Source organism: Hyaena hyaena, unplaced genomic scaffold (genome assembly GCF_003009895.1).
Source record: "Hyaena hyaena isolate Hyena2069 unplaced genomic scaffold, ASM300989v1 scaffold_2000, whole genome shotgun sequence".
Classification (NCBI taxonomy): Eukaryota; Metazoa; Chordata; class Mammalia; order Carnivora; family Hyaenidae; genus Hyaena; species Hyaena hyaena.
The window spans coordinates 67,725-94,225 of NW_024082615.1; the positions used below are offsets into that span (position 1 = coordinate 67,725).

Genomic DNA, 26,501 nt, shown 5'->3' on the forward strand with positions numbered 1-26,501 from the left:
TGGACCAAGGTTAATAGAGCCAGTAAGCGGCAATGCACTGATATAACAGTTCAACCTGTGAGCTTCCTCTCACATATTTCCAAGAAAATATTCACATTTAAAAACTTTTTTAAATGTTTTTATTTATTTCTGAGACAGAGAGAGACAGTGTGAGCAGGGGAGGGTCAGAGAGAGAGGGAGACACAGAATCTGAAGCAGGCTTCAGGCTCGGAGCTAGCTGTCAGGACAGTGCCCAAAGCGGGGCTTGAACCCACGAACCATGAGATCATGACCTGAGCCGAAGTCGGATGCTTAACCGACTGAGCTACCTAGGAGGCACCCTGAAAACATTCACACTTTTTTGAGGGAAACCGTACTATAGATAAACTTCAAATGATGGGATTGGGTCCACAGGCTAAGTTTTTATTCAACAAACAGAGATTAAACCTGCGTGAGAATTCACAGAGTTTTGCTGGATAGGATACGATGGAGGCTCAAAAACCCTGAATAAAAAATAATCTAACTTTGGCTCATATGAAGGTAATTAGAAATATAATTTTCACATAATTGATATATGCAACCTAAGACATAACACACACATCTGTAATTTTCCACCAAATAGTATATTTTATCCTGTAAAAAATAAAGGTACAATCAATATTCAGAGAGTCGTATAATTCCAGACACACAGAAAAGAAAATAGATCACAGGCAAACACTATTAACATTTTTACATATCTCTATGCAACCATTTTGTCTCTATGTGTAGGTATGGATCTATGTATATATACTTTACAACATTAAAATATACTTCATATACATTTTTTCACCTAGCGTGTTTTGTTAAATTGTTTTATTGTTAAATTGAGTTATTTTCTTTTAAAATGCAGCAACTTTAAGAGCAAATATAGAACAGTGGACATGTAGAAGAGGAGAACAATAAAGAGAAAATATGAGATAATACAAATCTTATATTAAAATCAATGTGAAGTAAACAGAGTCACTGGTTGATTGAAAAGATATGATTTTTGTGTATCAATATTATATGCCCATAAAAGCAAGAGAATCAGTTGGGAAGTATCTTAAAATGAAATACTGAGAAAATCCAAAATGAAATTTGTAGTACTTCATAGAAGGAAATAATAAAACTTTACTTACCACTCTAAATAGAATTTAAATGCATGAAGAGAACTTCAAGATAGCTTGGTGGTGAGGATGGTAGTTAGCTGAGGTAGGGATGAAGGGTGATAGTCACCCTGATTCTCCACACGTGTGAATCCTCTAGGACCCAGTGACATCGCGGATCTACCTCACAATTACAAGGCTGTGTTGCTATGGCACACTAGGGGTGCCATTTTGGGGACCACATCATATTATCTCTCTTTAATCCTAATGCCTCTACTTTGGGGGGAGGGTGGAATAAAAATATCATAGTATGTACCAGGGAGTAATGGGATATTCCTGCCCCAAATACTATTGACAGAGATTGGACGTGTGTCTGGATCAGATGATCCATAAATTATTAATATGTTCACCCTTCAGCGCTTCTGAGGGAATAAGGTTTTGGGGACGCAGGGATAATCAGTCTGTTTTGTGTACTGCTATAACTCAAACATCTAGAACATTTTTTGGCACATTGTAGGCACTTAATAAATCTGCCTAGATTGAACAAATTGGTCTGGCTCCCCCACGAAACTATAAGAACCACCAGGGCAAGGACCCTGGTCTTTGGAAATCAATTCTCCAGGACACTGCCAAACTCCTGCTGCGTATCACTGAATATTAAGTCAATCAAGCGAATGACTTCCAAAACACAGTCAATAAGTGTTTGAATTATTACTTCAGAGTTATTACTTTCTCTGCAGTGCACCTGAACTGTGACCTGATCATTTTCTTTAAATAAAAAGCACCACTTGGTTTAAACAACAACAACAACAACAACAACAACAACAACAACAACAGCAACAACCACCACAACCACCACCAAATACCCAACTAATTAAATTTAGCCAAAACAAAATAACACTATGAAATTTTTACAAATGAAGTTCAGATTGGGTAGTAAAAATGCTATAATTCTCTAAATCATAGAGTCAGTGTAGAGTGGTTGTCGCAGGGGGCTGGGAGAAAGATGAACAAGGAGTTAATTGATAAAGAGTTTCAGTTTTGCAACATGAAAAGGGTTCTGAACACTGGTTGAACAACAGTATGAATGTACCTAAGACTATTGAACTGTACACTTGAAAGTGGTCAAAATGGTACATTTCTGTTATATGTATTTTACCACAATTAAAAAGTTTAAATAAATGCGTAAATAAACAAAATCACAGAAGAGAAAACGTTGTATAAATCTATGTACTTCCTGTATCTCCTCTCCTGTATCACAGTCCTTCAAAGGCTGTCCTGTTAGTTCTACTGTGATAGATGAGACTCCTGAGATCCAGAGAAGTCAGATAACATTCTCAAGGTCACATAGCTAGTATATGGGAGAATCTGAACTCTAACTCAAGGTTTTTGGATGCTAAAGAGCCCACTTGGAGCGCACTGTAGGCAGTTCTCAATTATTCTCCAGTGCTTCCTCCTGATTCTTTTCCCCCTTTTCTCACGGATCCAGCCCTCTGGTTTTCAGGCCACCTCTTCTTCACGCTTTCAGCAGCTCCTCATCCCACAGGCTGGAATCCCACACCCCACACCCAACACTGAGGTCTGCTGGAACAACAGAGGAAAATGGATACTTTTAAGTCTTTCTAGGAAAATAAAGCAATTGTTATTTATATCTTCCTGAGAACTATTAAGGAGTGAACATCTTGAGGAGGGTTCCTATTTGCAGAGCTATTTTCTAGGAGTGAGAATGCAGATAGGGACCTCTGAGAGAAAGGAGGAAATTCTCCTCCTTGGGTAAAAGGCAGAGGAGGGGACAGAGACTAGAAGATCTAGCATTTGCTGTGGAGAGACAGAAGAAGGGAGAGAATGTGAACTGTTGGTCTTCAGGCAACGTAGACGACAAGAGAGGGCAAAAGGCCCAGGCCTAAATGTCCTTAGGATCTAACTAGAAAGAAATGTGGTAAATTGTGGGATCCATATAATGACAAATTTGCCTTCCAAACTGAAGCTGGGGCCAGGCACTGTCCCTCTGGGTTCACAAAAAATTTCTCCCCTATTCTCAGAAGTTGAGTGACCAGATGAAGGAAGCTTGTGGCAGGAGTGATTTAAGAAGAGATTTGGTTCAAGGAATAATAAGCCTGGGGCTGGTAACTGAAGCTAAGTGCTAGAATATGCGGTAAGAGGGAGACGTGACGTAGCTATACTGTTTATTAGCACCTTCCCTCCACATAAATTACCTGACAGGTAGTTATTCCCTGAAATATTCAGAGCCAGTTTGCAAGGCATATGTTTCCCCCATATGACAGAAGAGGAAATTGGTTCAGAGTGATTGAATGCTAAAGGTCACAGAGATTGAAAATGGCAGAACTCAGGGTCTGTTACCTTTTGCTGTTTGTGCCCCAAAGAAAAATATTTATGGGGGTTTCTGTATTCTAGTGCTGGGATATGTATTTGATGAAGGCCTCTCTACCTCCTTGTTAGAAAGCAGTGTGGTTCCCTGGAACAGACACTAGAGCAACCGCAAAACAGACCCAGGACATCTCCAAGTTCCTAAGATTCACATAATCATGGCCTAGGCTATGAACGTGAAACAAATGATGGGAGTGGGTGGGCCACAGAAAGAACCTGTGTCCCTGCAATTGTTCTTCAGTCAAGTTCATATCGTAGTGACAGTTAAGACCAGTAAATGGTCACTTTTCAGAATTATCTTCTGTCAGAACCTATTGGGATGCTGAAGATTTGGGGGAAAAGACCAACTTGAATCAGGACCATGTGTCAGAACAGCTAGGACAGTGTTTGGATTCGGTGAGATCACGCTCTATGATTGTGGGCAAGTCTCTTAACATCCCTGAGCCCCAGTTCTGTAAAATGTGGATGTTCTTATTTACTGCCAAGATCTTGTGGGGAATGGAGACAATATTATTAGCCAAGTGTATTCAATGTCAGGAACTTACCTTTCTTGATTTCGCTGCACCCTGTAAATAAGTGTGGGCACCTACAGTAAACACCCCATAGAACACCGAAAAACAAGTAGTGGTCATTTTGGCATCATCTCCGTGCTTTGAAAAATACACCTAATATAAAATTTAAAGATCTTGAACAGATAAGGTGAAGGCAAAGATCTGAAGGATGCCTGGGACACACGATGGAAGGTTGTTCACTCCTCTGGGAGTCTTCGTCAACAGTGGCAGGTGCAAACTCCCCTCTCTACAGAGGAGAGAGCAGGCTGATGACATTCCTTGCCCCCCGCCCTCCCCAAGGCACCAACTGACATCAGTGAGCAGCACAGTGCCCACAGTGGAGGCTTGAGCTGCTTACATCAAGCCCCACTGGCCCCTGAACTCTGAAGAAGATGATTTTTTAAAAAATTTTAAAGTTTATTTATTTATTTATTTTGAGAGAGACAGAGGCAGCATGAGTGGGGGAGGTGCCGAGAGACAGAGATTCCCAAGCAGGCTCTGTGCTGCCAGCAGAGAGCCTGACTCCAGGCTTGAACTCACGAACCGTGAGATCATGACCTGACCCGAAACCAATTGTTGGAGGCTTAACTGGCTGAGCCACCAAGGTGCCCCTGAAGGTGCTTTTTTACAACGGTACATGTGCTTGTGCTCGAGAGCTAGAACAGCGGCAGGCCCCTCCCCAAGGAGACCAGTCAACCCCCTGCATGCACTGAGACAGTTCCCCCTCTTGGAGTGTATTTGGGAGAAGTGGCAATGCGTCTCAGGGGACAAAAGAGCTGGTGGATGCAATTGTACTGCCACTTCATTAGCATAGGAGCAGAGACACCTGCTGAGGACAGCTAACCTGGATCCTGGCTTCTTGTTGCCCTCTGCCATAAGCTCCAATCCCTTGTGCATTTGAGCGACTGTCCTCCTGGGACAAACTGGTACCAGTCCCAATGCAGAGAAACCCTCCCCTAGACGATCAGCATAAGTCCGTGCCGTGTCAGGCCCTTAAAATCTGGGGTTTTGAAACCCAGCTGGCATGTCTGAGATGAAACACAGGAGCAATGAACTGCCTGGTGGGCTTGGACACAGAAGGAGAAGGCAAGGATCTAAGGAAAGTCTGGGATACATGAGCAGAGATTTGTTCACTCTTCTGTGAGGGCTTCCTGAACAGCAGTGGGTGCAAACTCCCCTCGATGGGCATAAGAGAGTGTGTTGATGCCATTTTACCCACTGACCATCAGCACCAATGGACATCAGTGAGCAGCACAGTGTCCAGAGTAGAGGCCTGAGCCACTTACACCAAGCCCTGCCCCACTGCACTCTGAAGGTGCTTTTTTATTACGGCAAGTGTGCTTGAGAGCCAGAGCAACAGCAGGCCCCTCCCCCAGAAGACAAGGACAATTCCCCTACAGACACAACCCCATGTCTGCGGGCCATAGAGTGCTGCAAAGCTTCAGCTCTAGTGGGAATAGGATGTAGTCTATTTTAACAAGCCGACCAAAACACACCACGTTAAAACTTGCTACACAGTGAACAAAGTCCAAAACACTCCCCACTGCAAGCAAGGAGAAACTTTGTAGTGGACTGAACCGTGGGAAAGAGCAGCCAAAACACAACAGCAGAATGCACACAGTGTACATCAGAAACACTTCGTGAAGCACCAGGGCCTGGCTAGTAATGACCTCCTCTTAATATCGTCATTAGTCTCAAGAGTAGGAAATATAACATGCTTTCCTAACATACAGAAGATAGAGACCTAAACAAAATGCAAATTGGAGGAATTCATCCCCAAAGAAAGAACAAGAAAAGGTCACAGCCAGGGATCTAATCGAAACAGATATAAGTATTTGCTTGAACCAGAATTTATGTATTTGTTTGTTTGTTTATTTATTTTAAATACAGTTTATTGTCAAGTTGGTTTCCATATAACACCCAGTGCTCATCCTAACAAGTACCCTCCTCCATGCCCGTCACCCTACTTCCCCTCTCCCCCACCCCCATCAACACTCAGTTTGTTCTCCTTATTTAAGAGTCTCTAATGGTTTGCTTCCCTCCCTCTCCTTAACTAATTTTTCCTCTCCCCCTCCCCCATGGTCCTCTGTTAAGTTTCTCCTGTTCCACATATGAGTGAAAACATATGGTATCTTTCTTTCTTTGCCTGACTTATTTCACTGAGAATAATACCCTCCAGTTCCATCCACGTTGCTACAAATGGCCAGATTTTATTCTTTCTCATTGTCATCTTGTATTCCATTGTATAGATAAACCACATCTTCTTCTTTTTAATCTTCTTTCACAGTTTATTGTCAAGTTGGTTTCCACATAACACTCACTGGTCATCCCAACAACTGCCCTCCTCCATGCCCATCACCCCTCTCCCCTTCTCCCCCCCCCATCAGCCCTCAGTTTGTTCTCAGCATTCAAGAGTCTCTCATGGTTTGCCTCCCTCCCTCTTCCCAACTATTTTTCCCCTTCTCCTCCCCCATGGTCCTCTTTTAATTTTCTCCTAATCCTCCCATAAGGAAAACCATATGGTATCTGTCCTTCTCTGCCTGACTTATTTAGCTCAGAATAACACCCTCAAGATCCATCCATGTTGCTACACATGGCCAGATCTCATTCTTTCTCATTGCCATGTAGTATTCCATTGTATAGATAAACCACATCTTCTTGATCCATTTGTCAGCTGATGGACCCTTAGGCTCTTTCCGTGATTTGGCTATTGTTGAAAGTGTTGCTATGAACATTGAGGTACATGGGCTCCTATGCTTCAGCACTTCTGTATCCCTTGGATAAGTTGCTAGCAGTGCTTTTACTGGGTCATAGGGGAGTTCTATTGTTAATTTTTTAAGGAACCTCCACACCGTTTTCCAGAGGGGCTGCACCAGTTTACATTCCCACCAACAGTGTAGGAGGGTACCCGTTTCTCCACATCCTTGCCAGCATCTAGAGTCTCCTGGTTTGTTCATTTTAGCCACCCTGACTGGCATGAGGTGGTACCTCAGTATGGTTTTGATTTGTATTTCCTGATGATGAGTGGCGTTGAGCATCGTTTCATGTGTCTGTTGGCCATCTGGATGTCTTCTCTGGAGAAATGTCTGTTCATGTCTTCTGCCCATTTCTTCACTGGATTATTTGTGTTTTGGGTGTGGAGTTTGGTGAGTTCCTTATAGATTTTGGATACAAGCCCTTTATCTGATATGTCATTTGCAACTATCTTTTCCCATTCCGTTGGTTGCCTATTAGTTTTACTGATTGTTTCCTTTGCTGTGCAGAAGCTTTTTATCTTGATGAGGTCCCAATAATTCATTTTTGCTTTTGATTCCCTTGCATTGGGAGATGGGTCGAGTAAGAAATTGTTGCGGCTGAGGTCCAGGAGGTTGTTTTCTACTTTCTCCTCTAGGGTTTTGATGGTATTGTGTCTCACATTCAGGTCTTTCATCCATTTTGAGTTTTATTTTCGTATGGTGTAAGAAAGTGGTCTAGTTTCATTCTGTTGCATGTTGCTGTCCAGTTCTCCCAGAACCATCTGTTAAAGAGGCTGTCTTTTTTTCAATTGGATACTCTTTTCTTTGTCAAAGATGACTTGGTCATGCATTTGTGGGTCCAATTCTGGGTTCACTATTCTATTCCTGGCTGAACAGGAATTTAAAGTAACAACCATAAGAATACTCACTGAACCAGAGAAAAGCATAGAAGACACCAGGGACTCACTTATTGCAGAGATAACAGACCTAAAAACTAGTCTGTCTTAAATTAAACATGCGATAACCGAGAAGCAAAACTTACTGGCTGTAATGAAGACAAGGAAGAAGCAGAGAAATCAATAAGTGATAGAGAGGATGAAATGATGTAAAATAATTAAGCTTAAAAGAAGAGGGAATGGAAAATATTGGATCTCAAAAGTAGACGTAGGGAATCATAAAAGGATTTAACCACAATAAGGTCACTTTAAAAATCGTACTATAGGATTTTGATTGTTTCCTGTCTCACATTTACGTCTTTCATCCATTCTGAATTTATTTTTGTGTACGGTGTAAGAAAGTGTTCCAGACCGTAAAATTCTTTAAAATTTTTTTTAAAATTACGTTTATTTATTTTTGTGAGACAGAATGAGACACAGTGTGAGTGGGGGAGGGGTAGAGAGAGAGGGAGACACAGAATTCGAAGCAGTCTCCAGGCTCCGAGCAAGCTTTCGGCACTGAGCCTGACGTGGAGCTCGAACCCACAAACCACGAGATCATGACGAGCCGAAGTCAGACACCCAACCGATTGAGCCACCCAGGCACCCCTAGACCATCAACATTCTACAGGAGAAAACAGGCAGCAACATCTCTGACCTTGGCTGGAGCAACGTCGTACTAGACATGTCTCTGGAGGCAAGGGAAACAAAAACGAAAATGAACTATTAGGACCTCATCCAGATAAAAAGCTTCCTTCTGCACAGAGAAGGAAACAATCAATAAAACTGAAAGGCAACCGGTAGAATGGGAGAAGATATTTGCAAATGACATATCAGATAAAGGATTAGTCTCCAAAAATCTATAAAGAACTTATCAAACTCAACACCCAAAACCCAAATAATCCAGTGAAGAAATGGGCAGAAGACATGAATAGAAACTTCCAAAGACGACATCTGGATGGCAAACAGACACCTGGAAAGGTGCTCAGTATCACTCATCATCACAGAAATACAAATCAAAACAACGATGAGATACCACCTCACATCCATCAGAATGGCCAAAATTAATAACTCAGAAAACAACAGATATTGGCAATGATGCAGTGAAAGGGGAACCTTTTCGCACTTGGTGGGAATGAAGACTGGTGCAGCCACTCTGGAAAACATTAGGGAGGTCCCTCAAAAATAGAACTGCCCTATGATCCAGCAATTGCACTACTAGATATTTCCCCAAAAGATACAAAAATGCTGATTTGGAGGGGCACTTGCACCACAATGTTTATAGCAGCACTATCAACATTAGCCAAATTACGGAAAGAGCCCAAATGTCCATCGACTGATGCATGGATAAAAAATATGTGGTATACGTGTACAATCAAATATTACTTGGCAATCAAAAAGAATGAAATCTTGCCATTTGCAGCAACATGGAGGGAACTAGAGTATATTATGCTAGGTGAAATAAGTCAGTCAGGGAAAGGCAAATACCATATGATTTAACTAATATTTGGAATTTAAGAAACAAAACAGATGAACATAGGGGAAGGGAAGGAAAAATAAGATCAAAACAGAGAGGGGAGGGCAAACCATAAAAGACTCTTCAGTACAGAGAACAAACTGAGGGTTGTTGGAGGGGAGATGGATGAGGATGGGCTAAATGGGCATTGGAAATTAAGGAGGGCACTCGGCATGAGCACTGGGTGTTATATATATAAGCGATGAATCACTAGGTTCCACTCCTGATATCAATAATACACTGTATGTTAACTAACTTGAATTTAAATAAATAAATCTTAAAAATAAAAAAAGTTATACTAAAACAGCTACCTGTATGCCAGTATCCTGAGTTATCCAGCTTTTACAAAGTTACTATATAAAAGCATCATCGCAGAAAACATTGGCCATCATTCATTGAACTCTTTTCTGGAGTCTATGTCCTACTCCATCGATACATCTATTCTTGAATCAGTACTAAGCTACCTTGCAGTACAGACACATTCTGAGTATTAAGTATTTTAAGCAAAATCATTCACTTTTTCCTACAAAAACTCAGATGATATGAGGAATACTATCTTTGGAATGAAATATGAATTCTGTCTCCAACTCCAAGTGCTCCTTAATGAAATAATTCCTGAACTTCAATTTTCTGATTTCAAAAAATAAAAAAATAATGTTGGGACACTTGGGTGGCTCAGTTGGTTAAGTGTCTGACTCTTGATTTTGGTTCAGGTCATGATCTCACAGAGGGAGACTGAGCCCCGTGTCCAGCTCCACGCTGGGCATGGAGCCTCCTTAAAATTCTCTCCCTCTCCCTCTGCTCCTCCCCTGTGTACTCTCTCTCTCTCTCTGTCTCAAAGAAAAAAAAAATAGGTTAAAATCCCTATGTAAGAGGGCTTTATTCTGGTTGTTGTAAGGTATGTTGAATTAGTAATTTACACATGCTATAAACAGTTGCTGACACTTTTGATGCTATAACTAAGAAATAGTGCATAATTTTATGACTAAAATGAAATGCAATTTCCTTGGATTTGTCAGTCGAGAGCCCTGGCAAGGAAAGACTTTTAAGCACCCAAATTCAGTTGTGAATAAGGGGGGTGGAATTCTTTATAGCAAGGGATGGCATTAATCTACAAACTACATTGTCTTCAAATTTTCAGCCACATTTTGGAGAAATGTATTTTTAAAAATATTTATTTATTTAAGTAATCTCTACACCCAACACGGGGCTCGAACTCATGACCCTAAGAGATCAAAAGTCCCATGCTCTTCTGACTGAGCCAGCCAGGCTCCCCTGGGGAAATGTCTGAGATTTCTTTTTAATGTTTTCTTTCATCCTCTTATTGATTATGTCATAATGAATGATGCACACATACACTTTACCCAATAGGCATTCTTCTTCCTCTTTCCTTCACATTGAACCAATGTTTTCCTTCACCTTCTCCCTCCTTCTCTGGTGTAATATCCCTTCAGTTGATGGCTCCTTTTGACAAGGTTGCTCAACACTGGGTTCCTGGTTCTAGTGGAGTGTGTATGAGTGTACATAAAACTGTTGTTAATATATGTCACGACCTAAATATACATAATACATAGATATGTATAATTTTAAGAAGCCTAAAGACGTTTGCAACACAATGCTATATACTTCTTTTTGATAAAGTTATGCTTCCCTCAGAGAAGAGTTAGCTCTGATAAGAGTTACCCACAAGGACCTTGAGAGCTATTTAAGTCTATGTTGGGATGGATGTGTGTAATCTATTGTTAATAAGCATGAGAAGGAAGTAATCTTGAATATTTCCAGGGAACACAACAGCATACCATTCCAAGCAACAACAGAATGTTGTTCTGGATCGTTGTTCCTTCAAAAGGTCAATTGTCATACTTTTTCATCATGGAAGGCTTTTATCAATTTATTGTACCGTTCAACATCATTCTTTCAAAAATTAATTTCTGTTAATAAAAAAAAAAAAAACATCAAATGGTAAAGCACTCACAACCACAGACTCAACCAGCCAGGAACAATCTTGATTATCTCTCCAGATCTGGACATTAATCTTACTTGCCCACTCATATTTCACCCTGAGAATAGAATATTGTTATTTTGTTTTTTGTGAAAAGCTATATATTTCTACACACACACACACACACACACACACACACAAAATCGGGAAAGAGAAACAACAAAGTTTTCACAGTGGTTATCACTAGGTGGTAGGATTATTAGGGTTTCTGATTCTCTTCCATTTGTTTGTTACAGTGTCTATTTTGTCCAGAAAAAGCACATTTCTTGGGTCATATGAGAATTACTTTGTTTAACGTGTATTTATTTTTGAGAGGGCAAGAGTACATGTGTGCACACATGCACACACGCCTGTGTGCGAGAGGGGGAGGGGCAGCGAGAGAGGGAGACAGAGGATCTGGAGGGATGTGGGGCTGGAACCCACAAACTGTGAGAACATGACCTGAGCCAAAGTCAGATGCTTAACAGACTGAGCCACCCAGGTGCCTTGAGAGCTGCTTTTAATGAAAACAATTTTTTTTTCATTAGGTCTGGCTTTTTTTTTTTTTTTTTTTTTTTTTTTCCTGCAAGAGCTAGCGAGAGAAAAGTGAGGGTTCTGGGCTGAATGGTGCTCAAGCAAAATAGTTTACAATTAATCAGATAATAACCAGCCAGGCTAGAGAAAGGCTATCTTAGTTCTTTGCTCCCCCTGGGGTGACAAAGTAACCTGAAGTATGATTAAGTCAATCTTTCCAAACCTTGCTCTCTTCTCTCTTTATAAAATGAACATACTTCGTGGGGTCTGGCTGGCTCAGGCAATAGAGCACACGACGCTTGATCTCTGGGTCGTGAGTTCAAGCCCCACTTGGCGTGTGGAGCATACTTTAAAAAATATTTAAAAGAAATAAAAAAGGGAATATACTTGTATTGGTTCCTGTTCCCTAACAAACATAATTTACCAAGGTGGGTCCGACACTGAGAGCACAGCACTCTCACTGCAGAGAGTCTACTCTTCGGGAGGCCAGTACACTGTTCAAACACCTGTGTGAAAGAAACTTCCAATTAACTTTGGCACCACAGACACGCCAAGATAAAGCCTTTCACTAGAAGTTTAAGTAAATAATATCTTCCTTTTGTGCACCTTCTATTGTATTCAAATTAAGCAGTTTCTTACTAAGTAGTACCTGAAAAACATATTATTTAAACACCCAAAATATTGCCTGTAATTTGTCAAAAGAAATATTTATCATCAGTTTTATTCTACCAGGAAGTTGTGGCCTTGATAAAAATAAAACTTTGTAGAACTGAGAAAGTTAATAATTTCTGGCATCCTTTGTAAATTCCACAATTTACATTTAGGTTTCTTTCCTCACTACCTATTCTGGTGAAAAAACAAACAAAGGAATGGGAAAGGACCAGAAGGCTCCCTTTTTTAATGAGATGCAAAAAACGCGAGTGGGATCGACTTAATTCCGCATTACCAAATTAAAGTTTACTGTCAGTTTGTTAGCTGGTAAAACTAACATCAATTTATACACACCACAGTACGTTAAAAGATAACAGTTTAATTCTTCTGTCAGTTATTCTGTCTCAAAAAGCAAATAACCTGTAAACTGGATACACTGGCTTACAAACATCACCACAATTTTTTTTTTTGGAAACATGAACATGTTGCAGAAAGGCACATCACAAATCCAAGAGTACAAATGCAACCAAGACCTTTCCTATGGATCAGAAGATGAAATGCATTTTGGACATATTCGTTGGGCATCAAGTACTAGGCAAAGAGCCAGTTCCGATCTGTTGACATTCTGCTCTGCCTTCACACGGGTCAGTGTGGCTACGTGCTCCACGTCCTTCACTCTGGGGAGGTGCATAACGAAGGCAGAAGCAGTCAAATGAGTTGTCAAAAGCCTAAGGGTGGCTGCCTGTACCCTCGCTGCGAACCCCTCTGCTAGCACCTCTGGAAGTTCTTGCCTGGTGGGCAGCCAGAGCTCCAGGGTGTTCAGAACAACTGCTGGGCTCTGACTCCTCTTTTCCCAGCACTTGTCTCAACCACTGGTCTGTGCCGGTCTCCTGCTTAAACAAGCGCTGTAGCAGGATTCTCCTACAGAGTCATGACAGGGAGGCTTTTTTTTCTAGGAAGCAACTTCATTTTTGCCAGCACTGCTCAGTTGGGTTCATGCCCAAAGAACTGAGCCCCGAACGCCACGAGGCGTAGTTTTTTAAATATATTTTTTAATTTTTTTCTCCCATATATGGGTACACACAAACATGCAATCGGATTAAGTAGTCTCACGTTACAAGGTCATGAGGGATGTTGTCGTGTATAGCCAGGTTGCCTTGAGGTCTTTTGTTTTTTCCTTAGGGAGGGGACCCTACCACATTCCTTACTTTGATACACCGACTCCTCAATTTAGGGTCGAAGAGCATCATCTTGGTTTAGAGGTTTATATAGGCTGTCCTTCCACACATCTAGAAGAGTTCATCTGGGGCCTGCCATTTGATAGTTGCGTTGACATTGTCCCAGCTCTCTTTGAGATGAGAGAAGTTAGACAAGGGGTGGGGGATCTGGCTCAAGGTGATTTGGGGTCCCCCACCATTGGGTTTTTTGGGCAGTTGAGTTATAAAATCTTTGGCCTAGGCAAGTTTTAACAGAGATGATGGTGAACATTTTCCCCACTAGGCAAGACAGTTTTTCCCAATAATTGAGCTTTTGAGAAGCCAAAGCCCAGGAGTAGGACTGGGGTATTTTGTTTTACTGTAAGGTTTGTGGGGATCTAATTTTTTAGTCTCTTATGGCCATTGTTTTCCCATATTGGTACAGATGAAGTATCGTATCCACAAAAGGAAGATGAGTGTTAACAGAAACCGCTCATCACATTTCCAGCCCACCTGGGTGGCCTCAGCCAATTCTATGGCAAAGAGTAGAACCAGAATCACAAGAATAGTGAGAAACAAGGCGTGACAGTGTATTACAGTAAAGAAACATATAGGAAATAAGGACAGTCTTTTGTTTCATCACACCATCAACTCCTTAAGCTTTTGCTGTGCTTAGATTAGCCAACTTCTGGAGTGACTCAAGCAGGACAGCAGTCTCCCAGAGCCTCTGGAAATGCAGATTGCTTCTTCTCTATGGTCAGCTTGCACGGTGTTAATGGATCAGGAATGCACTCCCAGTTTTGAGATGCTAGCTTCACTCTGCTGTAGTGGATCCAGGGACTGTTAACGTCACTGCAGTAGGGATGGACAAAATGACAGTGAGCGGGCCCCTCCAGAGTAGTTTCAGGGGTTGGAGATTTTACTCTTTTATCCATATTGCATCTCTCGGTTCAAAGGGGTGAGCCTCTGTGGTCAGATTTACAAGTAATTGCTCCCTAACCCAGTGGTGTAAGGTGGTTAGGGTAGAGCCAAGGGCCCGCATCTATTGTCTTACAGTTGGATAGCTTTTCTCATTTAGATGCCCCTCTTATGCCCTTGTTAATGGGGGGAGGGTGCCCATAAAGGATTTTATAAGGGGAGAACCCCATCTGCTTCTTTAGCCTCCCACCTGCAGCTGCAGTCTGCCTCCCTGAAGGTCCCTTATCTCTCCCCGCCTAATGTGAACCCTTTCCCTATTTTTTTCTCCCTTGGAATAGGACCTGTTCCTGCTGTTAGGGAACAGGGACGATGACCGTCCTGGCTTATTCAAGCTGATGAGGGGCGGTGTGGGGGTACAGTAGCAGTTAGAGTCTACGGAAGGATAAGTCGAGTGGCACACAGTATGGTTTTACAGGAAGGCTGGCAGGCATGAGGCAGCATAAACATTAGCAGATACAAACAGAAAAATACAAAGTAAAGATGATGCTGACCAACAAGATGGCATCTGAAGATAATGTCGACAGTTTCCAAACTTGTCAAATAATCTAGGAGAGACCCTGACTTTGTAAACAACATGTGTCAGGGAATCTCTCATAACCCAGGTGATGGAGGATCAGGAGAAGTAAGTAATTAGTGGTGGCTTCGTTTCCAAGAGTTTAAGCCCTGACTTAATTTAAAAAATTTTAAAGCATCTAATGCTTTGAAGTGTTATTTAGCGTTTTGCTGAGTAGAAGCACACAGTTTGTTTTATTTTGAGGTGTAAAACTTTTTTAAGAGCCAGGAGTTCTACTAGAGAAAGAGTCAAAGCAGCCATTTACCATTATGTACCTATAAATTTTTAAGTGAGCCAAACCTGGGTATTATTTTATAAAGAAGATTTTAATTACTTTTTGTGCCTTTTCCATCTTGTAGGGGAAGGCCTTTACCAGTTAGTAAAAATATTAACCCATACCAATAGATGTTGGAATGTTTTTGACCTTGACATATGAATGAAACATGATTGGTAGTCCTTTCTGGATAGCCTCCAGTAGTTGGTTGATTGCCTGGGAGAGCAAGTTTGTGGTTGAAAGAATTGTTTCTAAGACATACTTCACAGGCTGATACTACTTGCAGAACTGTGCTTAACAATTTCTTTTTCCAGTAAACATTTCTGGGGCCATTTGATACGTTTTCTTTCTCCCTAAATGAAAGGCCTGATGCCGTGTTTTAATGATCTTTTAGCTCTGTGAGCTTGGTAATATTAACTGCCCTGCTCTGTTTGTAGCCATTTTAAGGGCTGGAGACAGCATCTAGGAGTTAGATCCCAGTTTGTTTGTTTGTTTGTTTGTTTGTTTGTTTGTTTGGAGGGGAGAGTAGGTGGGATGGAGTCTCCTTTAATAATTGATAGAGCAGGCAACTATCCTCCTGAACCCTTGTATCTATAGCCTACAATATCCAGTAATTTTCAAAAACTCACATAATTGTTTATCTGTCCTGGAGTCAGTAGCACCATAGTCCCTAATTTAGTTATAATGTCCGTTTCTAGCAAGGGAAGTCCGCCTCTCTGGCATAGGTTTATACATTCCAGGGGCTGAGAGAAAAGTTTAGCTGTAAGTTTTCCGGAGATGCCTCTAATTGTCATGCCGCATTTGGATAGTTGGCCTGGAGTCGAAAGGAGGACAGAGAAGGTAGCTCTGGCGTTAAGAAGCAAATCAGCCAGGTTCCCTTCTATATTGAGAGTTACCTGAGGTTCTGTGTTTCTGATAAGACAGATGGTTTAGGGGAACCACGTGAAGAGCCCCAGGCCCTGGTTAGTCCCTTCCAGGGTCATTGGTTATCTGAGCCCTCACAGATAGAGGTCCCCAAGCGCATTCAGGTTTCCAGCGATTGTCTCCACACAAGGGGCATAGCTTATGGGTTTTTTTGTTTGTTTGTTTGTTTGTTTTTGGTTGTCTCCCCTGAAGACATTCTCATTTTAGTGCTCTAAACAGCCATATAAATGGTACTTTGTGCCAGGACCTCGGAAAGTCCAGTTTGACATAGAATGTAAGGCCACAATTAAGGCCTCAGATTTTAAGTGCCCTTTTCTGTTTTGTTTGTGATATACCCAGTTGGCAGCTTGTAAGAGCTCCTTCACGGTCCCTTTAAGGCCAACAGCCAATTTTTGCATTTTCTCTGGATGCCTAGGGCTGATTGAGTGACAGATTTGTCCTTGAAAAACATCTCAGCCTTAGGAATGTCAGGGGAGATAGCCATATATTTAAAAAGAGCCTCCCTCACCTGCTCCAGGAAGTCCATTGGGCTCCCATTTTGTGTTTGTAAAATAGTGGCTAATTTAAATAATTTAAGAACTAAGTCTTAGGTTTCCTTACTTTTTTTCAAAACATCTGTCTTATGAAGAGTCTGATTTAACCAAAACATTATATCTTTCCAGGTCAACTAAAAAACATATATAATATTCTGAAAAGCTTTTATATACGTATCCAATCACAAAATTGACCTAGATCTGTTTTTATCTGTCTTAAGCCTCGTAATTTAAAGCTTTTTTTCCCTTCTGGCCTTCTAGCTTCTTGTAAGGGAAACATGCGTGTTACAGTACAGGGAGGGCCTGGATAAGGTGGGTAGCAGGGAGCAGAATTGTATGATTATTATTATTATTAATTATATAGATTGAGGTACTAGGAGGAGGAGGTTGTGGTGGAAGACTTTCCTTCCTCCTTCTCTAGGTCTGTTTTGGATACAGGTAAGGGGCCCTTAATTGTTTCCCCTCCTGATTGATGGACTTTAGAAACGGTTTGCATTAAATTAGGATCCACCTTATATTGCTTACATATACCTTGATTTTTTAAGGCCCCAAAACAAAGTCCATAGGGAAATTCTCCCCATTTTCCTTTACACTTGCAAGACAAGTCCAATTGTAGGATAGTGCTGTCATTGATAGTTCCCTCTGGAGGCCAGGTTCCCTCTTCCAATTTGTATTGAGCCAAGCCTTTGTGCAAACGAAAATAAATCATAAGACATTCCAAAGGAGTAATGGCCTTGGTTGGGGAATAACCCATTTATAGGAAAAAGGGAGAAACTTGTCCCTTATTTCAATGTCGATAGCTAGCCAGGAGAAACCTCATCTCCTGGCCCTGTGTTTTGGCAGGTATGTGATTGGCAGCCAAAGCCTTGTCAGTCTTGCAAGGTGTTGGGAGTAGTCATTCTTACCCAGGCTTGACCCTACCTCCCAGAGCCGACCTGGCCTTTTCTCTTTTTTCTTTTTTTTTCTTACCCCTCAGTTTCCCACCTGTAGGACCTTAGGGGTATGGACTGGTGTTCATCATCACAAGTGCACTTCATAATCCTCATCACTTATTTAACTCATACCCCCCCCCACCTCCCCTCTGGTAACCATCAGGTTGTTCTCTATAGTTAAGAGTTTGTTTCTTGGTTTGCCACTCTCTCTTTTTTTCCCCTTTGCTCATTTGTTTTGTTTCTTAAATTCCACATGTGAGTGAAATCCTCTCTTGGTCATGATGGGACACCTGTGAGGTGAAGGATGACTACTTCAAGAACCTTCCTTCTCAGAGGGCAGGAGTCATGCCACCCAAACGCTCTCAAAGGCTATTGGTTTCCTCCTCACAATCATATGATACAATACTTCTAGTACTGGGTATTGACCCAAAGAACATGAAAACACTAATTTGAAAAGATATATGCACCCCCATGTTTATTGTATTATTTAGAATAGCAAAGGTAGGTAAGCAACCTGTCAGTAGATGTGGTATTCACACACACACACACACAATACACACACACACACACACACACACACACACACACAGAGGAATATTATGTAGCCACAAAAAGGATGAGATCTTGTCATCTGTGAGAACATTGATAGGCCTAGAGGGTATGAGGCTAAGTGAAATAAGTCAGTCAGAGAGAGACAAATATCATATAGTTTCACTCATATGTGGAATTTAAAAAAGAAAGCAAATGGGGAAAAGGAAAATGGAGAGAGGCAAACCAAGAAACAGACTGTTTTTAATTAAAGAGGACAATGTCATAGTTTCCAGAGAGGATAGGGGTTGGGGGCTTAGGTTAAATAGGTGATGGGGATTAAGGAATGCCCTTGGTATGATGAACATTGGGTGTTGTATGAAATTGGCGGATGAGTATATTGTATACCTGAAAGCAATCTTACACTGTATGTGATCTACCTGGAATTTAAATAAATACTTTAAAAATGAAGTGTTTCTGGACTTTCTTAACCTAGTGCACTGTTCTACTTGTTTCTTCCATGTTGAAGACAACTATCTGAATCACTACAGAATTATAGTAATGATTGATAACTGATAGTATAATATAAACAACTTTGGTCTTTAAAATTTGGTTTGCTTTTCTTTGCATTTACATAAATTTTAGCAGAAGTAAACGAGATTGAGTTAGAATTAGAAACTAGTGAGGAAACATTACAACAGATGCCACAGAAATACAAAGGATCAAAAGAGAAACTATGAACATTTATACTCCATGAAATTGGAGAACCTAGAATAAATAGACACATTTCTCAAAACATCCTATCTACCAAGACTGAATCATGAAGAACTAGCAATTATGAACACACCAAGAAAAGAGTTAGGAGGCTGAATTAGAAAAAACACCCCGCAAAGAAAGCCCATGCCCAGATAGCTTCACTGGTGAATTCTACCAAATAGTTGAAGAAGAATTAATGCTAATCCTTCTCAAATTCGGCCAAATAATTGAAGAAGACAGTCCACTTTGAGATTCATTCTTCATGACCAGCATTATCCCACACCAAAGCTAGATAAAGACAACACATGAGAAGAAAACCTGTAGACCAATATTTCTTAACTATAAATGTAAAAATTCTCAACAAAATATTACCCATCTGAATTCAAGAACACGTTAAGAAGATTATAAACCATGACCAACGGGATTTATTCCTGGTATCCAAAGATGGTTCAACATACACAAATTAATCAAGTACTATAGGCATTAATAGAATGAAAGAGAAAAATTACGTGATGATTGCAAGAGATGCAGAAAAAAGATTTGACAAAATTCAACACCCTTTCACAATAAAAAACCTCTACCACACTGGAAATAGAAGGAAGTAACTCAACAGAATCAAGACCATCTACAGCAAACCCACAGTTAACATTATCCTCAACAGAGACAGAATGAAAGCCTTCCGGCTAAGATCAGGAACAAGACAAGTATGCCCACTCTTACCAATGTTATTCAATATAGTACTGGAAATTTCAGTTAGGGCAATGAAGCAAGAGAAAGTAATAAACGGTATCAAAATCAGAAAGGAAGAAGTAAAATTGTTACTATTTGGAGATGATAGAATTTTGTAAATAGAAAACGCCAAAGACTGAATCAAACACTTGTAACTAATCAACGATTTCAGTAAAATTGCAGGATGTAAAAAAACATAGAGAAATCAGTTTTATTTCTACACACTAATAGTGAGACATTTGATAAGGAAATAAAATCATCCCACTTACAATAGCATCAAAAGAATCAAATGCTTTAAAAATAAAGTAACATTTTAAATAAAATAAAATAAATATAACTAAGGAGGCAAAAGGCTCTACAGTGAAGATCATAACACTAAGGTAACTAAGAAGACAACGTGTAGCCCTTGAATAAGATCCTATCTTCTGGGGCGCCTGGGTGGCTTAGTCGGTTAAGCGTCCAACTTTCGCTTAGGTCATGATCTCGTGGTTCGTAAGTTCGAGCCCCGCATCGGGCTCTGTGCTGACTGCCAGCTCAGAGCCTGGAGCCTGTTTCGGAGTCTGTGACTCCCTCTCTCTCTGACCCTCCCCTGCTCACGCTCTCTCTCTCTCTCTCCTAGAAATAAATAAAGTATTAAAACAAAAAAAGATCCTATCTTCTTTGATCCTCAGTTATCTCCTTCAAAAACGGAAATAACTGAGGAGATAGATATATTTTTTAATGAAAAGGGGCCATTCTGAGTACGGTTGACCCTTGAATAACATGAGTTTGAACTCTGTGGGTCCACTTATACAGAAGAATTTTTTGATAATACAGTACAGCACTGTAAATATGTTTTCTCTTATTTTCTTTAACATTTTTCTGTACATTATTCTAATACTGGATACAATACATATGAAAACAAAGTATGTGTTGACTGTTTATGTCATTGATAAGGATTCTGGTCAAAAGTAGTCAACTAACAGCTTCATTTTGCTAGAGTCAAAACTTATATTGACGTTTGACTATGCAGGGTGTCAGTATCCCTAACCTCTGCATTAAGGGTCAATTGTATTTTATGTTTGAGGTCCATCTGGTTATTTTAGTTCTTTTTTTTTTTTTTAAGTATTCAGTATTTAGTTTTGAGAGAGAGAGAGAAAGAGAGAGAGTGCACGTGTGTGCAAGTCGGGGAGGGGCAGAGAGAGAGGGAGACAAAATCTGAAGCAGGCTCCAGGCTCTGAGCTGTGGGTAGAGCCCCACGCGGGGCTCGCACTCAGGAACCATGAGATCAAGCCCTGAGCCGAAGTAGGACGCCTAACCAACTGAGTCACCCAGGTGCCCCCAGTTATTGTAGTTTTAAGCATAAAGCATACATGTTACCTAGCCTCATGTCAGCAGGATCATGTATGCAAACCCAGTGACCAGCTGATGTGGGAATCCAGATAATGTGGGAATCCAGACTAACAATGAGTCTCCTCTCCTGGTTTTCCTCCTGCTTCCTGGCCACCCGTTCACTTTTTTTTTCTAGGTCTTTTCTGTTTCCATTTGACATTTCAACCACGTTTCTGTTTATAAGACTTTTTGCCCCAGTGTACTATCCCCCATAATTAAGACCGCAGGTCATTAGTCTTTTCAGTTCCAGCATCCCAGATATTTCCTGAAACATGCTGGGAATCAATGCATATGTATTGAATTAGTTAATCACTTGTAATGACCCTGACAGGAAAAGCATCTCCTCCATTTTGGAGTCAATAGGATAGATGTTATTTTTGTAGAGACCATGCATATGGCCATTTGTCTTGTGCCAGACACTGCAGCTCTGCCTTAGTGCTCTGGTGACTTTGCATGTCCCCACTTAGGCTTATAGGTAAAGCTACGCTACAGGATGGCCTGACTCTTGGCAGAGCACCTTGTGATGAAACGTGTAATATTTAAAATAGCAAAACTAAACTGTTACTCATCAAGGAAAATATGATAATATGACTGTGTACTTTGAAATTAAAAAAAAAAAAAGGATGTAAACAGGGGCGCCTGGGTGGCTCAGTTGGTTAAACATCTGACTTTGGCTCTTGTCATGATCTCAGTTCCTGAGTTTGAGCCCCATGCTGGGCTCTGTGCTGACAGCTCAGAGCCAGGAACCTGCTGTGGATTCTGTGTCTCCCTCTCTCTGTCCCTCCCCCGCTCATGCTCTCTCATGCTCTCTCTCTCTCTCTCGCTCTCTCTCAGAAATAAACATTTAAAAAGGCTTTGAAAAAAAGACGTAGACGTAACCTCTTGGAATTAAGTCTTAATTATTACCAAGATTGCTGGAAAGAATATCAATGTTCAAATATATTTATGTATACCAGTTCCATCTGAATATAAAATTTCAAATAATAAGATAATTTTCAATAGCATCAAGTACTTATAATAGTTTTAAAAACGAGCTACCAGAGTTTTTTGGATAGTTTAAAACTTTATTGAGAATTTTAATAGTCAAATAGGTAACCTAAGAGCAGTTTGCAAGGTTTCAGCTTGTCTTTGTTTAAATCTGTGCCCTTCACCTGTAAGATAAAATCACAGTTGGGAACATTACTTAGCAGATCCTTATTTAGATGGCACTCATGGTATACAACGAAACCACAGATTTTTTTTAGAAGACAGACTTCCAAACAAATGTTACCAATGTATTTGAAACACGCCACTCTTTCTACTGGTATTAGGAAACAAAAGGGCTCTGCATGTTCAGAACATATTAAATGATGTGGATGTATTCAAAGGTAGTTTTAAATGAAAGCACAATTGTGTGTACTTTTACTAAAAATTCAAATAACACACAAAACAACCCAAGAAACAAAAGAAATTTACACATCAGTATTATTTAAATAAAGCAATTGAAAAATATTCTGAATATAAGATATTAAAACAGTAATGTCTCATTTGTCACTGTTGAAGTAAATAGAAATTTCAGTACAACAACTGTTTTTTCTCCATCACGCAGAGGTGCAAAAGTGTTTCTTCGGTTGAGTTCAGTGCTGATGTGATTGCTAAAGTAGGGTAACCATTTGTCCCTATTTCCACCTGAGGTCTAGTGTGACTATGAATGAATGTCCTTCTCACACTTGAGAGTGTTGAGTTTGTATAATAAACTATTTGGTCACACTAGTTTCGAGTCATTACCTTCCTTTCTGACATCAAATGTGAAGCTCACATACACCTTACGAGAAAGGTAACCATAAAAAGGAAGGAAGGAAGAAATGAATGGAGACAAGGAGGGAGAGGTAATGGGAGAGGGAGGAAGAGATACCTAGAAAAGTCAGACATTTGTTTCTAAACGTCAGTGCTTTTTAAAAATTTTACTAAGGAATGACTCACAAGTATAATTGTATATATTTAAAGTGTACAAGATGATGTGCTCCATGTACACTGTAATCAGCACATCCGTCACCTCACATAATTAACTCTTTTTTTGTGTGGTGAGAATGCTGAAGATATACTCTCATCACCTTTCAAGTATACAATACCATCTTATTTACTAAAAGCAAATACTTTTGAGGGACAACTCTGATACATTTCCTAAGTTTTCCTATGGTAACTGTGGTGTTTAGATAATTAGGTGCTACTGGGATTTATTAAGTAATCTATGTTTTCCTGATAAATCAACCATTTAATCCATATTTTGAAAACAGTAGAGTTCAAGATCGCATCACTTTCCATTACATAAAATAGTCAATGTCTGTCAGTGTCTTGTTCATTTTCAATATTGCATATGCTTGGGTGTATGTATTTGGACTTTTTCCATTTTCCTTAAGATTATGTAAACTAGTGGATACTCTTCATAAGTATTTTTTAAATGAACAATATTTCTGATGTATTAGTTGTATACCTTTCTTTTTACTAAGGATTCACACCTTTTATTAAGTACCTCTTACTTTTTCCCTTAGGTTTATTCTGTTGCACTTTTTTCCTTACCGTTATATAGAATGATCATGCAATGTATTGTCTATTTAAAAACATGCATTTAAAGGCCATTATCTTCCTAGGAGTACCTTCTAGCCATGTAAAATAGGCTCCTGGAAGTAGTCTAAATTAATGTAAATAGTCTAAAGGAACAGTTCAGCAATGTAGAGCAAAAAAAGTTTAGTACACTGATGGATGGCAATTTATACCTTAAACATCAAGTGCTTACTTTAAGCTCAGAAGCTCTTGTAATTGCTGGTCAGGAATTTTCAATATGCAGGTAAAACATACTTAAGTTGATGAGTCAGGAATTATTAGGGTTCTTGTCTTAGGACTTCGAATCTTATCCTTTCATGTCTCAAGGCAAAAATCTGTAACATGCCATGTGTCGGAGGGGATTACGTCATAGCATCCATCGCTCATGAAGTCTGACCGTGGAGACAAGGAGTGTGCTTCGCATAGGTATCTTAGAGCTGACTTGAGCATTAGTGACCACATGCATCTCTCTACTTGATCAGCCACAGAAACTAGAAACTTGACTATCTCTTGCCATTTTATTATTCAGTTAAAGAGCCTTCTTTGGGGACAGGATTTCAATTGGTATAGTTTTTCCGAAGAGCCAGAATAATCTAGAATTCGAACGAATCTAAGAACAGTTATCCAGGTCTCCACAGAGAAAAACCAACATCAGGGAGAGAGTTTATTCATTATCTCAGTAGCAATGAAATCCCAGTTCAGATGTTAAAATTTGATCTAGGCAGGGTGTGAGTTATAAGAAATAACTCCTGTAAAATGGATTATTTTCTTATTCTTTGAACAAAACCATAGAAAGCAAAAATCAGCATTAAAAATGACTGTAATATATCTGCTTTGCAAACACTAATTATATAAGATTAAGGATGGGATTTAGAATCAAGCAGTTCTCCCAGAATCACACAAATTGTGTCAGAGTAGGTACTAGAACTTACTACAGTGCCTCAGCATAATTCACACAAACTGATATTTATTCCCAATTTGTTAAAAGGCTGAAATTATTTTAAAAGACTCTGAAAGTTATTAGAACTTGGTTAAAGCACTGCTACTCAAAGACAAGAAAGTGTTTTCATCTTTGTAATTCAATATAGCTTTGACCCAATTTGTTTCTGTATTTGATAGTCTATAAGTCAGTCAGTGAAGTAGATAGGGTCTAAACTCTCTGTGAAAGTATCTTTCTTTGTGAATTCTGTTCTTAGAATATTCAACAAAACAGAAACCAAGTAACGTACATTCTTAATGGATAACGTACCTACTTCTGGCATTTTAATGGGCTTTAGATCTAAAAATTCACTGCCTCCCAACAGGACCATCTTCCTTTTGACCCTCAGGTTGTGGCTGAGCCAGTTCCTGGGTATCAGCTTTCATTTCAGGCCCTTAAAAAAGAGAGGTTATCAATTAAAGTAGTAAACATAAAATATAAAGAAGTGATAATATTATTTCAAATGTATGAAATGAAAGCCTGTAAGTTAAGCATTTTTATGTAAAAATAGTGATGAGAAAAGATGGACCTCACATCTTTTTCTGTATTATGAAACTTTATTTCAAATAAAAATATAAGTACTACCATAGTATACTAAGAGTAGAGATCATCAGCTAAGAAATCTGAAATCTACACCACGGATAGGATTTTAATGAAACTTGAAACATAATTTCCTGAACGATTAGCTGAGTATATTTATGCGCCTATGACAAATCCTATACTAGGGAGATGCATCCCCTACTGGGTCAGCCTTAAGGTTGTGTGAAAATTAACTAGTGACCTGTAGGTGCGATGTCCCTCTATGTCACTTGTGATAAATAAGTCATGTAGAGAACAAATATCAAAAAAAAAAAAAAAAAACAGCAAAAGGTTAGTAATAAAGGCCAAACTTCTGTCTTAGAGTGAGAATAAAGGGAGTAGGTGGAAAGGAGTGAATGGACTTTGTTGTCAGTCGTAATGGAGAAACTTCTTAAAGGTGAATTCCTAAAATAATCCATGGCCTGACTGATGTCAATAATTCATTACAAATATCTGGTGAAAAAACTGTGTTTGGAAGCTGTCAATTTCCATTTCATAATCATTTTCAGATATTTTTGATTTTCCAAATCATAGAAGTGTTTGGGGCACCTGTTTCGCTCACTGACTTAGGCGTCTGACTCGATTTTGGCTCAGGTCATGATTTCACGGTTGTGGGATTGAGCCCCAAGTCAGGGTCCATGCTGACCGTGCTGTCTTCATATTTTCAAGAGATTTGCAGGAAATGACTGAGATTCTCTTGTCATGTTTTGTTTTGTCTTCTCATGGTATGTCATAATGACGATGCACACATATACCCCGAGCCCCATAGGCATTCCTTCCCTCTTTCCCTTCACCTTGAGCCACAAGTATGTGTTTAACTTCTTTCTTCTGATAATATTCAGACTCTCAGTTGGTGCCTCCTTTCGTTGAGGTTGCTCATCGCTGGGCTGCTGGGCCTAGGGATGGGTGTGTGTGTGCACAAATTATAGTACTCTTAATACATGCCAGCACTATAAATACATATTACAGATTTTTATGCCAAATACTAAGAAAGTATAAGCCCACAAATAAGACATGATTCTATCTATTTATTCTTAAAACTGACTCTTCCGGAGTGCCCGAGTAGCTCAGATGGTTAAACATTGGACTAAGCTCATGATCTGAAGGTTTGTGAGATCCAGCGCTGCCTCCGGCTCTGTGCTAGGGTTCCCCCTCTCTCCCTCTCTCTCTAGCCCTCCCTAACTCTCTCTGG

At 40.0% G+C, this 26,501-nt stretch overlaps 2 long non-coding RNA genes across 2 annotated transcripts in view; both read right to left on the reverse strand.

Annotated features, from left to right (window-relative positions):
- Nucleotides 1–8,297: 8,297 nt before the first annotated feature.
- Nucleotides 8,298–12,250, reverse strand: LOC120227069. The gene is made up of 3 exons (XR_005527166.1): nt 12,168–12,250; nt 11,028–11,159; nt 8,298–8,403 (listed from the first exon to the last, which is right to left on the reverse strand). It is a non-coding gene; the product is annotated as an uncharacterized LOC120227069 (long non-coding RNA).
- Nucleotides 12,251–22,211: 9,961 nt separating this feature from the next.
- The window catches only part of LOC120227068, a 13,148-nt gene continuing 8,858 nt past the window's right edge, over nt 22,212–26,501 (reverse strand). Inside the window, exons 2-3 of the long non-coding RNA XR_005527165.1 lie at nt 25,001–25,124; nt 22,212–22,319 (exon numbers count right to left, since the gene is read on the reverse strand). This is a non-coding gene — a long non-coding RNA (uncharacterized LOC120227068). The remainder of the gene's footprint in view (nt 22,320–25,000; nt 25,125–26,501) is intronic.